Here is an 18,579-nt window from a genome sequence, read left to right on the forward strand (position 1 = left end):
TGTCCTCAGCACCAGCATTATCAAAACCCGAAAAAGGAGATGTGTTATCCTTATACCTGGCGGTATCCTCAACCGCTGTAAGTGCTGTCCTTGTTAAGGATCACGAAGGTACACAATATCCTATCTACTATGTAAGTAAGAGTTTACTTGATGCCGAATCCAGGTACTCACACCTCGAAAAACTTATTCTTGCATTAATCATGGCATCAACTAAGTTAAGGCATTATTTTGAAACCCATACTATTGTTGTTAGAACTAATTTTCCAATTAAGAATGTCCTCAGGAAACCAGAGATGTCCGGAAGAATGGCTAAGTGGGCAGTAAAGCTTAGTGCCCATGATATAAGATACGAGCCTAGAACAGCCATCAAATCCCAAGCACTAGCTGACTTTGTGGCTGATTTCAGTAGTGATCTACAAAAGGAAGCAGAATTGGAGGTCCAGCAGCTGGATGAGACCAAGGATCCTTGGATACTACACAATGATGGATCCTCAAATGTCAAGGGCACAGGGCTCGGGATACTACTAAAATCGCCACAGGGGGACATAATACCCTACACCATAGCCTGTGAGTTCCAAGCAACTAACAATGAGGCTGAATATGAAGCCTTAATTGCTGGCTTGCAAATTGCTAAGGATATGGGGGTGAAATATCTTAAAGTATATGTGGACTCATTATTGATCACCAATCACTTTAATGGATCCTATGCTGTTAAAGGAGAAAAACTAACCAAATATTTAGAGATAGTCAAGGAATTGGCACTCTCTTTTGTCTCTTTCAGCTTAACACAGGTACCAAGGGAGGATAACACGGAAGCTGATGCGTTGGCCAACCTAGGATCATCCTTAAAGATTCCAGAAGATATAAGTATCCCTATCATCCATATCCTGGCTCCTGCTATTGAAAAACCAGGTGGCCATGGAAATAGAAGAGGATACTGCAGTGATCCCTAGTGAAGAAGCTCAATCTTATTCAGGATCATGGATCTCACCAATCATGAGATACTTGCAATACGGGGAGATTCCGATGGGAGAAAATCCTAGAGCTTTCAGGATCAAGGTATCTCAATTCACAATTTTGAAAAATGTATTATATAAGCGATCTCTTGCAGGACCATATTTAAGATGTATCGAGGATCCTGAAATTGAAGAAGTGTTGAGAGACTTCCATGAAGGAGATTGTGGAAACCACACTGGGGGCAGAGCATTATTCTCAAGGATCCTTAGAACAGGATACTACTGGCCAACTATGAAAAGGGATGCTGTAGAATATGCTAAAAAGTGTGATCCTTGTCAAAGACACAGCAATATCCTCCATCAGCCAGCTGAATTTTTACACCCAATACCATCCTCTTGGCCATTCATGAGATGGGGGATGGATATAGTCGGCAAGCTTCCTAAAGCACCTGGTGGAAAAGTGTTTATGCTCGCCATGACCAACTACTTCTCTAAGTGGATAGAAGCTGAAGCTTTTGCTCAAGTCAGAGAAAAGGAAGTTATATCCTTTATCAAAAGAAACATTATAACTAGATTTGGCATTCCCTCTGAAATTGTATGTGATAATGGTTCCCAATTCATTGGAAGCAGAACCACTAACTTTTGTGACAGTTGGGGAATTAAGATGATAACATCAACACCAGTTCATCCACAAGCCAATGGTCAAGCAGAATCATCCAACAAGATCATCATCAACAATCTGAAGAAGAAGCTAGGATCCAAGAAGGGGAAATGGGCAGAGGAGTTACCTTATGTGCTATGGGCTGACAGGACAACTCCCAAGAATGCCACTGGTCAAACACCTTTCTCTTTAGTATTTGGGGCAGAAGCAGTGATCCCAACAGAGATGGTGATCCCAACTGCTAGAACAAGTGCTCGTGATCCTGAAGAGAATGCTACAATCCTGGCTCAGGATTTGGATACTATTGAGGAAATCAGGGATCTGGCTAGGATAAGGATGGCAAGCTACCAACAAAGAATGGCTGGTGCTTACAACAAAAATGTTAGGATAAGGAAGTTCCAAGTCGGAGATATGGTGTTGAGAAAAGCATTCCAAAACACTATCAATCCTGCTGACGGGAAGTTAGCACCAAAGTGGGAAGGTCCTTACTTGATTGAAGCTGAAGCAGGAAAGGGGGCATACAGATTGCTAACCATGGAAGGAAATTTGTTACCAAGAGCCTGGAATGCTGTTCACTTAAAAAAGTACTTTATGTGAACATGATCCTTCAAGCATGTGATCCTTACATTGAAGTATCCTTGAAGGATCCCGGTGATGTCAGTGATCCTTACTCTGGTAATGTCCTTATCTTAAAACCATTACATTTCCTTACTTTTTACCAAAGGATAAGGATCCTGTATCCTTCATCCTCTTCTCACGAACCATTTGAGTTATGATAGTTCAGGTATCTACAGCATATCGTCAAAGATCTTCAAAAGCAACGCAGATCCTTGGGTTCAACCCCAGTTATCCTTGGGATTATCCCCAGTTTCCGCCAGCAGCGCTCGATGATCCTGATATAGTTCACGTCTTTGGGACCAGTACCCACTTCCGGGGCTGACAACCTCATCGTACTGGCTATACCCAGGATCCTACGTATAATGGTAGACGTACCATACATCCGTTCCTAAGGTTTCTAACGTTTTCACGTTAGCTAAGGTTTTGACATTTTCATGTCACTAAGTTTGGATAGTCGCCAGTAAGGGCCATACTCCAGTTTACATACGATACTTTGGGCTTGTCCCCAGTTATCCTTTGGGCTTGTCCCCAGTTATCCTTTGGGCTTGTCCCCAGTTATCCTTTGGGCTTGTCCCCAGTTATCCTTTGGGCTTGTCCCCAGTGATCCTTTTGGATCATCCCCAGTTATCCTTTGGGCATGTCCCCAGTTATTAATTTATCTTTTACATTGGCTTAGTCCCAAGTTATGTTCCGTTTTTCAGGTTCTCGAAGTTAAACAAATAAGGATCCTTAATCCTTATTATCCGTTAAAATTTCACTTATGGTTATCTTGATTAAAGGTTAGGATCCTAACTTAGATCCTCAGGTATGATCCTTGACTATTTTGATTATACTAAACAACCCTTACACTTTGACAACTAAACCTATGGTCCTTGAAATTGAGTGCTTCAAAAATTTTCAGTGTCAGGATATTTGATCTAGGATCATATCCTAAATTTATTAAACATGGTTTGCTCAACTCTTGTTACTCTAACAAATATGTTTCTAAAACAAACTGGAAAATAAGAAGACAAATAAAGGATAACAACACGAGATAAGCCAGAAAGATTAAAGTTATATTATTAACAAAGGATCTTAAACCCTTTCAAAAAAGTTGTCAAAATTGCCAACCCACGTTTCTACCAGCAAAACGTGGCCCGTCCACATGGGTTGGCAAAGGGTGTCCATTGTCTATGCGGTCTTAGCAGGTGCAGGAAATTAAAGGCGGCAGGATCACAAAGGCTTCATCCCCCAAACAGAGGATCCCTCCACCATTTGCGATCCTACCTATTGTCTAAAGGATCCAGGATCCTTGACCCTAAAAACTATTGTTTAAGTACAGACCATCATTGTTTCAAAACATCACAACCACAAACAAACCACTACCAAACTTAAAAAAAAAATTGGGCTCCGGCCTAGTCTCGAAATATCCATCATTGCCCAATCCTGCAGCTCAAACCTTCGCTGCTCCATCACCACCGGCTCCACTAGCTTCTCCACCCTGATCCTTGCCAGCATCACCACCCTCCAGCATTGGGATATCCTCAGCATTGTCATCATCCTCCAACTCTGCCAGCCTTGCCTTCCAACCTTCCACGTCCCATGTGCCTTTGTCAAAGGAAGGATCCTGAGCCTCCGCAGCCATCTGCAGCTGGATCTTATACATGGTTATCGCAGCAGAGACCTTAGCATCCTGGGTGATATCATGCTTCTCGTAGTCAAACTTGATCAGTCCTTTGACAGCTTCATCCTTGGTAGCCCGGAGCTCCTTCTCAAGATCAGCTATCTTGAGATCCTTCAGCACACCCATCTGTTGGAGGTCGGCAATTTGGCGATCTTGATCTTCAACGTGGTTAACATAAGTCTCTATTTCAGTAAATTTCTGCAAAAAAAAAAAAGATATGACGTCAGACACAGGTGATCCTCAAAACCGTTAGGATAACCAACAGGGGCAGTGATCCTAACCTCGTTGAAATAATCAAGAAACTGCTGGCGGATCAGGGGAAATCCTTGAAGATCCTCAGAAGCCTTTCTCTTCTTTCCCTTACCCCTGATAGGAGCTTTAGGGGCTGAAGCAGAGGGACTAGCAGCAGGGGTCTTCTTCCTTGAAGGCTTGACATTGGCGAGTTCATCAATACCGAACTTGGAGGCAGACTTGACAGATTTCCCAGCACCTACATAATCAAAACAAGATAAGTACTTTAACTAATTTAAAAATCCTACATAGAACTACTTTTTAATGAAGACACTTACTTGACATTGTGGCAGATGCGGAGGATACTTCCTGTGAATCTTGAATGGCAATTTGGAAACTCCTGATTTCAGGATCAAGCTTCTTGAAAGCTAGAACCCTCTCTCTTGCAGCAGGGGTTAACTTGAGATGAGCAATGGAGATAGATGCACAAAAGACAAAAAAGACATTAGTGATCCTCATCATAAGAGACAAGTCTGATAGTGATCCTTCCAGGATCCTCTATCCTACCATGAGTGGCCCACTCCTTGGGCAGATCCTTCCCGTTAGGGATGGTATCCCTCCTAACAAAGAAGAAACGTCGCTTCCAGTTTGTGTCATTTTTGGTAACCTTAAAAACAGGGTGATCCTCCCCGGCTTTCCGTTTCAGCAAGTATCGACAGGGACCAAACGTGGTAAGATCATATAGCTCAGCCAGCTCCGACATCCCTAAGTCAATCCCTTCCTGCTCGATGATCCTCTCAAGGGTATATAGAACCCTCCAGATCATCGGCATGGCTTGGATATGAGACATGCCGGTCAGGGAAAAGAAGGATTGGGTGAAGGCTTGAAAAGGATATGAATATCCTATGGTAAACGGAGTTGCAGGAAAGGCCACCCAGGTGTCGGAAACAAAATCGCTTAAAGCGGTGGAAGTGAATGACTTGAAGATAGCATCCGCCGGAAAACAGTGACGGATCCTATCAACATGAGCATCAGTGAAGCAGCACCTCTCAGTAGGAGAGTCTTTGACGATCCCCTGGCTTTTTAGGGGACTACTCTTCTTGTGATCCTTGTGAGGTGAATTTCGAAGCAACATACTCACGGCAGAATAAGAGCAAGAGAAGGAAAAACAGAGCAAGAGAAGGAAGAAAGAGAAGAGAAGAGAATACCTGATCGATCTTCGGTAGAGATGATAAAGGGAGTATATCTTGAATTTAAATGCAGATTGATCCTAACCCTATCTCCTATTTATAATCATGATTTGCAGGGATGTCACCTCAATGACGTAAAGGTTGCAACGGCTAGTCCGGTTATAACGGCTAGTTATCCGGGTCGCCCGTTACGGATAAGGATCAAAGCAAAATATAACTCGTTAATTTACAATAAACTCCTTATATTTTGGGGGCAATTGTTAGGGCTGGATTTTTATAATACATGATCCTTACATGTGATCCTAACCAGTGATCCTTATTTCTTTGGCAGATAGTGATCCTCAGCAGAGTTTCAGGATCAGGATCACGGACCATCATAGGATCCTCGTGCTAACAGTTGCTTTCATTGAATTCAATGTTGTTTTGCAGGACATCTAGCAGGATCCGCTCTTAGCATCACAATCAAAGGACGCGTCTTTACAACTATAGCATGTGCTTAATCGGAGATGGACGTTGTAAAGGATATGGAAACTTGGCATGATTTAAGGGCAATAATTTAGGCTAGATTTACTTTTATTTCCAAAGGGGTAATGAGCTGATTATTAGTCTTTTTACCTAAAATAGGTCACCTACACTTGTATATATAACACTCTTCCCCATTCGGAAGAACACACAACGCAATTTTCACACGCTTAGACACACATTACGATAGTGATCCTTGTACTCAGCTCATTATCATCCGAAGTTGTAACTATTTTTCTTATATTGAAGTTTGGTGATCGGTAGTTGCCATCACCCGAGGTTTTTTATGCCGGAGATCATACATTGATCAAGGGCTTTTTCCTCATATAAATCATTGTGTCTTTGCATATTTCATACTAAAGTGATCCTTTACTTTTTCAACAAACCAAGCATCATACCCCGATTACATAAAGTTTGGTTGCATTATCCCTGTGTGATTTTTGACCAAAACAACTTAAGGATTCATTGTTCTATGATGATCTTGTTATGACACCATGCAGGAACCTAGACGAAGTAAGAACTCGGGCACTCAGGTTCATCCGGTTAGAGGATGACAAGAGGATCCAGGAGAGACAAGTAGGATCCTCAAAACAAGAAAAGCAAGGATCCTCTTTCAAAAGCAACAGATTCAAATCCTATAACAGAACTGACAACCAGAACGTGCATGCTGTTGACCAAGAAGAGGATGATGAAGATTATCCTCCAATTTCTGAATACTATTTTTCCGTTGATAACCATGAACTAATCCTTGCAATGCAGAATCTAGGAGAAAAAGCCAGATGGCCTAGAAAAAATGACAAATCAGCCGGAACTAAAGACAAATCGAAGTGGTGTGCATACCACGAGGATTTTGGCCATTTAACCGAAGAATGCATCGCGTTAAGAAAGGAAATTGGATATCTGCTAAGCAAGGGGCATCTAAAAGAGTTGTTGGGAAGAAAAAAGCAAAGGACTCAGGATCCTGAGAGGATCCCTGAGAAAGCTCCAGCTCCTCCGGCAGATGCACAAGTGATTAACTTTATATTTGGAGGATCAGACATCTGTGGTACATCCTTCTCAGCAGCTAAAAGGCATGCAAAGGAAGCTAAAATGGATAACGGAGAAAGACCTATTCGAACATCAAGTGTCTCGGAAGGAAAAATCATAACCTTTGATGAGGATGATAGAATTAACATCCAGGATCCTCATCATGATAGTTTAGTTATTACTCTTTTTATTTCTAACCATTTTGTCCGCAGGATCCTTATTGACGGAGGAAGCTCAGTAAACATTATCCAGCTTGATGTTCTGAAGAAAATGGGTATCCCTGAATCAGATATCACACCAAGATCCTCCGTGCTTGTAGGATTTAGTGGCGAAACTAAGAAAACCCTGGGGGACATTAAACTCCCAATTTATGTGGAAGGATTACATAATTATCAAAAATTTTGTGTTATTGACTGTTTGTCCTGTTGTAATGTTATCCTTGGCAGGCCCTGGATACACGATATGAAGGCAGTCCCGTCCACCTACCATCAGTGTGTGAAGCTTCCTAGCCCATGGGGAATAATCAAGATCGATAGTGATCAACAGGAGGCTAAGGATTGTTACACCTCATCAATGAAACCAGCCTCAAAATCAAGGGAGCAATAGCAATTAAAGTATCCTCCAAGGGGTGTCTTGGAGGCAAGAGAGCAGGATGTGGACGAAATCCTCTTGGATCCTGATGATCCTGAATCCAAGATCTACATCGGATCAGGGATCCTTGATAAAATGAAAGAAGACATAGTATCCTTCCTCAAAAGAAGAAAATCTACCTTTGCATGGAAACATGAGGATATGACAGGTATATCTAAGGATATTATCACTCATAAACTTGGCATTGACAGGTCAGTTAAACCGATCCATCAAAAAAGGAGGAAGTTTGCACCAGAAAGAAATGCCATTATCCAGGAAGAAGTAGAAAGATTACTTCGAGCAGGTATGATTAGAGAGGTAAAGTATCCAAAATGGCTAGCCAATGTGGTTGTTGTTCAAAAGAAAAACGGAAAGTGGAGGGTATGTGTCGATTTCACTGATTTGAATAAGGCATGTCCCAAGGATCCTTTCCCACTACCCCACATTGACTCCATGGTGGATGCAACGGCGGGTCATGAACTGTTAACCTTTATGGATGCATCATCTGGATTCCAACAAATTCAGATGGAACCATCTGACCAAGAGGATACGGCTTTTATGACCCCAACCGGTTTATATTGTTATATTGCTATGCCTTTTGGATTAAGAAATGCAGGTGCAACATATCAAAGGCTGGTGAATATGATGTTCAAAGATCAAATTGGACTAACCATGGAAGTGTACATAGACGATATGGTGGTGAAATCCAAAAAAGCTGAGGATCACCTAAGGGACTTGGAGGAAGCATTCGATATCCTTGATAACTATAATATGAAGCTTAATCCTTCAAAATGTCACTTTGGTGTCAAAGCAGGAAAATTCTTAGGATATATGGTAACCCAGAGGGGCATTGAAGCAAGCCCGGAACAAATCAAAGCATTGGTGAATATCAAATCCCCTGCCAACGCTAAGGATGTGCAAAGGCTAACAGGCAGCATAGCAGCTCTAAACAGATTCATATCCAAATCCTCAGAAAAGTGTAAAGAATTCTATGATATCCTAAGAAAGAACAAGAAATTCGAATGGACTGAAAAGCATGAGAATGCTTTATAAGCCCTAAAAGAATACATGTCCTCAGCCCCAGCATTGATGAAACCAGAAAAAGGAGATGTGTTATCCTTATACCTTGCGGTATCCTCAAAAGCAGTAAGTGCAGTCCTTGTTAAGGATCATGAAGGTACACAATATCCTGTCTATTATGTAAGTAAGAGTTTACTTGATGCTGAATCCAGGTATTCACACCTTGAAAAACTTATTCTTGCACTGATTATGGCATCTACTAAACTAAGACATTATTTGAAACCCACGTTATTGTTGTTAGAACTAATTTCCTAATTAAGAATGTCCTCAAGAAACCAGAGATGTCCGGAAGAATGGCTAAGTGGGCAGTAAAGCTTAGTGCCCATGATATAAGATATGAGCTCAGAACAGCCATCAAATCCCAAGCATTAGCAGACTTTGTGGCTGATTCCAGTAGTGATTTACAAAAGGAAGCCGAATTGGAAGTCCAGCAGCTGGATGAAACTAAGGATCCTTGGATACTACATACTGACGGATCCTCAAATGTCAAAGGCACGGGGCTTGGTATACTACTAAAATCTCCACAGGGGGACATAATGCCCCATTCCATAGCTTGTGAGTTCCAAGCCACTAATAATGAGGCTGAATATGAAGCCTTAATCGCTGGTTTACAAATCGCTAAACATATGAGGACCAGGTATCTTGAGGTATACGTGGATTCATTGTTAATCACCAATCACTTTAATGGATCCTATGCTGTTAAAGGTGAAAAACTAACCAAATATTTAGAGATAGTCAAAGAATTGGCACTCTCCTTTGTTTCTTTCAGTTTAACACAGGTACCAAGGGAGGAAAATACAGAAGCTGATGCATTGGCCAACCTAGGATCATCTTTGAAGATCCCAGAGGATATAAGTATCCCCTTCATCCATATCCTGGCTCCTGCTTTTGAAAATCAGGTGGCCATGGAAATAGAAGAGGATACTGCAATGATCCCTAGTGAGGATACTCAATCTTATTCAGGATCATGGATCTCACCAATCATAAGATACTTACAACACGGGGAAATTCCTATGGGAGAAAATCCTAGGGCTTTCAGGATTAAGGTATCTCAATTCACAATCTTAAATAATATGCTATATAAGCGATCTCTTGCAGGACCATATTTAAGATGTATCGAGGATCCTGAAGTTCAAGAAGTGTTAAAAGACTTCCATGAAGGAGATTGTGGAAACCACACTGGGGGCAGGGCATTGTTCTCAAGGATCTTAAGGACAGGATACTACTGGCCAACTATGAAAAGGGATGCTGTGGAGTATGCTAAGAAGTGTGTTCCTTGTCAAAGACACAGCAATATCCTTCATCAGCCGGCTGAATTTCTACATCCTATACCATCCTCTTGGCCATTCATGAGATGGGGGATGGATATAGTTAGCAAGCTCCCTAAGGCACCTGGTGGAAAAGTATTCATGCTTTCTATGACTGACTACTTCTCCAAGTGGATAGAGGCTGAAGCTTTTGCCCAAGTCAGAGAGAAGGAAGTTATATCCTTTATTAAGAGAAATATTATAACTGGATTTGGCATTCCTTCTGAAATTGTATGTGATAATGGTTCCCAATTTATTGGGAGCAAGACTACTAACTTTTGTGACAGTTGGGGGATTAAGATGATAACATCAACACCAGTCCACCCACAAGCTAATGGTCAAGCAGAATCATCCAACAAGATCATCATCAACAATCTGAAGAAGAAACTCGGATCCAAGAAGGGGAAATGGGCAGAGGAATTTCCTTATGTGCTTTGGGCTGATAGGACAACTCCCAAGAATGCTACTGGTCAAACACCCTTCTCTTTGGTATTTGGGGCAGAATCAGTGATCCCAACAGAAATAGTGGTTCCAACTGCTAGAACAAGTACCCGTGATCCTGAGGAGAATGATGCAAACCTGGCTCAAGACTTGGATACTGTTGAAGAAATCAGGGATCTGGCTATGATAGATGGCTAGCTACCAACAAAGAATGGCTGGTGCTTACAACAAAAATGTCAGGATAAGGAAATTCCAAGTTGGGGATATGGTATTGAGAAAAGCATTCCAAAATACCACCAATCCTGCTGATGGGAAATTGGCACTAAAATGGGAAGGCCCTTATTTGATCGAAGCCGAAGCAGGAAAGGGGGCATATAGATTGCTTACCATGGAAGGTAATCTGTTACCAAGAGCCTGGAATGTTGTCCACTTGAAAAAATATTTCATGTAAGCAGGACCCTTCTGGCATGAGTGATCCTTACATTAGAAGTATCCTTCAAGGATCCCTTAAGCATCAATGATCCTTACTCTGGTAATGTCCTAAGCTTGAACTCTTTTTTACATATCTTCTTATTTAAGGATAAGGATCATGTATCCTTCATCCTTCTCTCACGAGATTTTGAGTTCTGATAAGTCCAGGTATCCTTAGCATAATGTCGACAATCTTCAGAAACAACTCAGATCCTCGGGCTTGTCCCCAGTTATCCAAGGGCTTGTCCCCAGTTTTCGCCTGTAGCGCACGATGATCCTGGTATAGTTCACGTCTTTGGGACCAGTACTCGCTTTAGGGGCTGATAACCTCATCGTACTGGCTATACCTAGGATCCTACGTATAATGGTAGACGTACCATACATCCGTTCCTAAGGTTTCTAACGTCTTCACGTTAGCTAAGGTTTTGGCATTTTCATGTCACTAAGTTTGGATAGTCGCCAGTGAGGGCCATACTCCAGTTTACATACGATCCTTGGGCTTGTCCCCAGTTATCCTTCGGGCTTGTCCCCAGTGATCCTTTGGGCTTGTCCCCAGTTATCCTTTGGGCTTGTCCCCAGTTACTAACTTATCTTTTATATTGGCTTAGTCCCAAGTTATATTCCATTTTTCAGGTTTTCGAAGTTAAATAATTAAGGATCCTTAATCCTTATTATCCATTAAAGTTTTACTTATGGTTATCCTGATTAAAGGTTAGGATCCTAACTTGGATCCTCAGGTATGATCCTTAACTATTTTTATTCATTATTCATTTGAATAACCCTTAGACCTTGACAACTGGACCCATGATCCTTAAAATGAATTACCTTTTGGAAGTTTTCAACTATAGGATACTTGATCCTGGATCGTATCCTAAACTTCTTAAACACAATTTGGTTAAGCTTTTTCTCACAAATATATATCAAAACAATTGGAAATTAAAAGGATAACAACACAAGATAAGCCAAAAAGATTAGAGTTATTTTATTAACAAAGGTCTTAAAACCCTTCATAGTTGTCAAAATTGCCAACTCACGTTTCTACCAGCAAAACGTGGCCCATCCACATGGGTTGGCAAAGGGTGTCCATTGTTTGTGCGGTCATAGCATGCAGGAAATTAAAAGACGGCAGGATCACAATGGCTTTATCCCCAAACAGAGGATCCCTCCACCATGTGTAATCCTACCTATTGTCTGAAGGATCCTGGATCCTCAACCCTAAACCTATTGTTCGAAGTTACAGACCATAATTGTTTAAAAAAACATCAACAAACACAAAAAAAATTGGGCTCCGGCCAAGTCTTGAAGTTTCCTTCATCGCCCAATCCTGCAGCTCAAGCCTTCGCTGCACCATCACCACCAGCTCCACTTGCCTCTCCACCCTGATCCTTGCCAACATCACCACCCTCAAGCATCGGGACCTCCTCAGCCTCTTCATCATCCTCCAACTCTGCCAGCCTCGCCTTCCAGCCCTCCACGTTCCATGTGCTTTTGTCGAAGGCAGGATCCTGAGCTTCCGCAGCCATCTGCAGCTGGATCTTATACATGGCTATCGCAGCAGAGACCTTGGCATCCTGGTGATATCATGCTTCTCATAATCAAAGTTGATCAGCATTTTGGCAGCATCATCCTTGGTAGCTCGGAGCTCCTTCTCAAGATCAGCAATCTTGAGATCCTTCAGCACACCCATTTGTTGGAGGTCAGCGATTTGGCGGTCTTGATCCTCAACGTGGCCAACATAAGTCTCTATTTCAGCAAATTTCTGCAAGGAAAACAAGGCATAACGTCAGAAACAAGTGATCCTCAAAACTGTCAGGATAACAAACAGGGGCGGAGCAGGGGCAGACCTTGTAAATCCTCAGAGGCCTTTCTCTTCTTTCCTTTACCCCTAATAGGTGCTTTTAGGGGCTGAAGCACTTGGGCTAGCAGGATTCTTCTTTCCTTGAGGATTTCACGTTGGTCAGATCATCGATGCCAAACTTTGAGGCAGACTTAGAAGATTTTCCAGCACCTACACAACCAAAATAAGATAAGTATTCTAATTAAACTTGAAAATCCTACATAGAATTACTTTTCAAATGAGGATACTTACTTGACATTGTGACAGAGGCAGAGGATACTTCTTGAGAATCCTGGATGGCAACCTGAAAAGTTCTTGTCTCCGGATCAAGCTTCCTAAAGGCCAAGAGTCTCTCTTTTGCAGCAGGAGTCAACCTAAGATGAGCAACGGATATAGCTGCACAATAAACAAGAAAGTGTTAGTGATCCTTATCTTAAGGAACAAGTTCTATGGTGATCCTTCCAGGATCCTCTATCCTACCATGGGTAGCCCACTCCTTGGGCAAATCCTTCCCATTAGGGATGGAATCTCTCCTAACAAAAAAGAATCGTCGCTTCCAGTTCGTGTCGTTTTTGGTCACTTTGAAAACAGGGTGATCCTCTCCAGCTTTTCGCTTGAACAAATATCGGTGGATCCAAAAGTGGTAAGATCATACATCTCAGCCAACTCCGCCATGCCAAGGTCAATACCCTCTTGCCCAATGATCCTTTCAAGGGTGTATAACACCCTCCAGATCATCGGCATAGCCTGGATATAGCAGATGCCGGTAAGGGAGAAAAAGACTCGGTGAACTGAGGGAAAGGATACGAGTATCCTATCATGAAAGGAGTGACCGGGAAAGCTACCCAAGTCTCAGAGATATAATCGCTCAAAGCGGTAGGGTCTAAAAGATTTAAAGAAGGTGTTCGCCGGAAAACAATGACGGATTTTGTCAATCTGAGATCAGTAAAACAACACCTCTCGTGGGAGAATCCTTGATGATCCCTTAACCCTTCAAGGGGCTGTTATTCTTAGGATCCTTGTGTGGGAGAATTCCGGAGCAACATTTTTTACAAGACGATGGAAAAAGAAAGAAAAACAGAGTAAGCAAGAGAGAAGGAGAAGGGGAATACCTGTTCAATCCTCTGATCGCGGTTATAAAGGGAAGAGTTCTTGAATTTAAATGCAAACGATCCTATCCCTATTTCTATTTATAATGATGATTTGTGCAGGGCTGTCATCTCCATGACGTCAGATCGCAACGGATAGTTCATTCTTAACGGCTATATATCCGTTGAGTTAGTTATAGATAAGATTCGGCAAAATATAACTCGTTAATATTACATAAATACTCCTTATATTTTGGGGGCAATTGTTAGGGCTGGATTTTTATGACCTATGATCCTTACTTGGTATCCTAACAAGTGATCCTTGTTTCTTTGGCAGATAGTGATCCTCAGAAGAGCTCCAGGATCAGGATCATGGATCATCCTAAGGATCCTCATACTAACGATTGTTCTCTTTGGATTTAATGTTGTTTTGCAGGAATTACGAGTTGGACCAGGTCTTAGCAACGTAAACAAGGAATCTGTCACGCTAATTTCGCACATGCATAATCAAAGATGGACGTTATGGAGAATATGGAAACTCAGCACAATTCAAGGGCAATTAATTAGGCTAAATTTACTTCTATTTCTAAAGGGGTAACGAGCTAGTAGTTAGGTGATTTGCCTAAAATACGACCACACACACTTGTTTAAATTGCACTCTTCAGCATTTGGAAGACACAACACATTTCTCACACGCTTTAGCATACGATATTATAGTGATCCTTGTACCTAGCTCGTTACCATCCGAAGTTGTAAACATTGTTTGTTATATTGAAGTTTGGTGATCGGTAGTTTCCATCACCCGAGGTTTTTATGCCGGAGATCATTCATTGATCATGGGCTTTTTCCTCGTATAAATCCTTGTGTCACTTGTGCAATTTTCATTATAGTGATCCTTATCTTTGTTCATCATACCAAGCATCATTCCCCGTTTACAAAGAGTTTGGTTGCATTATCCTTGTGTGATTTTTGACCAAAACAGTCTCTTCTCAGCATTTTTCTGAGATCCAGCTGGTGGTGGAGGCAAAAGTGGAATGCCATTAGATGAATTGACTGCAGACATCGCTGTGGAGGTATTCTTCAACGATGAAGCCATGCAACACTCCGGAATGATCACCAACAGAAAAACTTTCTTATGAATGAAGCACCAATTGCCCCACGGTGGGCGCCAAACTGTTTTGGTCAAAAATCACACAAGGATAATGCAACCAAACTCTTTGTAAACGGGGAATGATGCTTGGTATGATGAACAAAGATAAGGATCACTTAAATGAAAATTGCACAAGTGACACAAGGATTTATACGAGGAAAAAGCCCTTGATCAATGAATGATCTCCGGCATAAAAAACCTCGGGTGATGGAAACTACCGATCACCAAACTTCAATATAACAAATAATGTTTACAACTTTGGATGGTAACGAGCTAGGTACAAGGATCACTATAGTATCGTATGCTAAAGCGTGTGAGAATTGTGTTGTGTCTTCCAAATGCTGAAGAGTGCCCTTTATATAAGTGTGTGTGGTCGTATTTTAGGCAAATCACCTAACTACTAGCTCGTTACCCCTTTAGGAATAGAAGTAAATTTAGCCTAACTAATTGCCCGTAAATTGTGCTAAGTTTCCATATTCTCCATAACGTCTATTCTTGGTTATGTATGTACGAAATCAGCGTGACAGATTCCTTGATAACGTTGCTAAGACCAGATCCAACTCGTAATTCCTGCAAAACAACATTAAATCCAAAGAGAGTAATCGTTAGTATGAGGATCCTTAGGATGATCCATGATCCTGATCCTGGAGCTCTTATGAGGATCACTATCTGCCAAAGAAACAAGGATCACTTGTTAGGATACCAAGTAAGGATCATAGGTCATAAAAATCCAGCCCTAACAATTGCCCCCAAAATATAAGGAGTAATTATGTAATATTAACGAGTTATATTTTGCCGAATCTTATCTATAACTAACTCAACGGATATATAGCCGTTAAGAATGAACTATCCGTTGCGATCTGACGTCATGGAGATGACAACCCTGCACAAATCATCATTATAAATAGAAATAGGGATAGGATCGTTTGCATTTAAATTCAAGAACTCTTCCCTTTATAACCGCGATCAGAGGATTGAACAGGTATTTCCCTTCTCCTTCTCTCTTGCTTACTCTGTTTTTCTTTCTTTTTCCATCGTCTTGTAAAAAATGTTGCTCCGAAGTTCTCCCAGTAAGGATCCTAAGAATAATAGCCCCTTGAAGGGTCAAGGGATCATCAAGGATTCCCCCACCGAGAGGTGTTGTTTTACTGATTCTCAGATTGACAAAATCCGTCATTGTTTTCCGGCGAACACCTTCTTTAAATCTTTCAACCCTACCGCTTTGAGCGATTATATCTCTTAGACTTGGGTAGCTTTCCCGGTCACTCCTTTCATGATAGGATACTCATATCCTTTCCCTCAGTTCACCGAGTCTTTTTTCTCCCTTACCGGCATCTGCTATATCCAGGCTATGCCGATGATCTGGAGGGTTTTATACACCCTTGAAAGGATCATCGAACAAGAAGGGATTGAAATGATGCCCTAACAAGAAGGATGAAGGATACACGATCCTTATCCTTAAATAAGAAAATATGTAAATAAGAGTTCGAGCTTAGGACATTACCAGAGTAAGGATCATCGATACTTCAGGGATCCTTGAAGGATACTTCTAATGTAAGGATCATATGTGCTAGAAGGATCCTGCTCACATGAAATATTTCTTCAAGTGGACAGCATTCCAGGCTCTTGGTAACAAATTACCCTCCATGGTTAGTAGTCTATATGCCCCCTTTCCTACTTCGGCTTCGATCAAATAAGGGCCTTCCCATTTTGGTGCCAATTTCCCATCAGCAGGATTGGTGGTATTCTGGAAAGATTTTCTCAATACCATATCCCCAACTTGGAATTTCCTTATCCTGACATTTTTGTTGTAAGCACCAGCCATTCTTTGTTGGTAGCTAGCCATCCTTATCCTAGCCAGATCCCTGATTTCCTCAATAGTATCCAAGTCTTGAGCCAGGCTTGCATCATTCTCCTCAGGATCACGGGTACTTGTTCTAACAGTTGGAACCACCATTTCTGTTGGGATCACTGATTCTGCCCCAAATACCAAAGAGAATGGTGTTTGACCAGTAGCATTCTTGAGGGTTGTCCTATCAGCCCAAAGCACATAAGGTAATTCTTCTGCCCATTTCCCTTTCTTGGATCCAAGTTTCTTCTTCAGATTGTTGATGATGATCTTGTTGGATGATTCTGCTTGTCCATTGGCTTGTGGGTGGACTGGTGTTGATGTTATCATCTTAATCCCCCAACTGTCACAAAAGTTAGTAGTTCTGCTCCCAATAAATTGGGAACCATTATCACATACAATTTCAGAAGGAATGCCAAATCTAGTTATAATATTTCTCTTAATAAAGGATATAACTTCCTTTTCTCTGACTTGGGCAAAAGCTTCAGCCTCTATCCACTTGGAGAAGTAGTCAGTCATAGCAAGCATGAACACTTTTCCACCAGGTGCCTTAGGGAGCTTGCCAACTATATCCATCCCCCATCTCATAAATGGCCAACAGGATGGTATAGGATGTAGAAATTCAGCCGGCTGATGAAGGATATTGCTGTGTCTTTAACAAGGATCACACTTCTTAGCATACTCCACAGCATCCCTTTTCATAGTTAGCCAGTAGTATCCTGTCCTTAAGATCCTTGAGAACAACGCCCTGCCCCCAGTGTGGTTTCCACAATCTCCTTCATGGAAGTCTTTTAAAACTTCTTGAACTTCAGGATCCTCGATACATCTTAAATATGGTCCTGCAAGAGATCGCTTATACAGCATGTTATTTAAGATTGTGAATTGAGATACCTTAATTCTGAAAGCCCTAGGGTTTTCTCCCATAGGATTCTCTCCGTGTTGTAAGTATCTCATGATTGGTGAGATCCATGATCCTGAACAAGATTGAGTATCCTCACTAGGGATCATTGCAGAATCCTCTTCTATTTCCATGGCCACCTGATTTTCAATAGCAGGAGCCAGGATATGGATGATGGGGATACTTATATCCTCTGGGATCTTCAAAGATGATCCTAGATTGGCCAATGCATCAGCTTCTGTATTTTCTTCCCTTGGTACCTGTGTCAAACTAAAGAAAACAAAGGAGAGTGCCAATTCTTTGACTATCTCTAAATATTTGGTTAGTTTTTCACCTTTAACAGCATAGGATCCATTAAAGTGATTAGTGATTAACAATGAATCCACGTATACCTCAAGATACCTGATCCCCATATGCTTAGCAATTTGCAAACCAGCGATTAAGGCTTCATATTCAGCCTCATTATTAGTGGTTTGGAACTCACAAGCTATGGAGTGGGGTATTATGTCCCCCTGTGGCGATTTTAGTAGTATACCAAGCCCCGTGCCTTTAACATTTGAGGATCCATTAGTATGTAGTATCCAAGGATCCTTGGTGTCATCCAGCTGCTGGACTTCCAATTCGGCTTCCTTTTGTAAATCACTACTGAAATCAGCCACAAAGTCTGCTAATGCTTGAGATTTGATTGCTGTTCTGGGCTCATATCTTATATCATGGACACTAAGTTTTACTGCCCACTTAGCCATCCTTCCGGACATCTCTGGTTTCCTGAGGACATTCTTAATTGGAAAGTTAGTTCTAACAATAATGACATGGGTTTCAAAATAATGTCTTAACTTAGTAGATGCCATAATTAATGCAAGAATAAGCTTTTCAAGGTGTGAATACCTGGATTCAGCATCAAGTAAACTCTTACTTACATAATAGACAGGATATTGTGTACCTTCATGATCCTTAACAA

This window comes from Helianthus annuus, chromosome 9 (genome assembly GCF_002127325.2).
Source record: "Helianthus annuus cultivar XRQ/B chromosome 9, HanXRQr2.0-SUNRISE, whole genome shotgun sequence".
Classification (NCBI taxonomy): domain Eukaryota; kingdom Viridiplantae; phylum Streptophyta; class Magnoliopsida; order Asterales; family Asteraceae; genus Helianthus; species Helianthus annuus.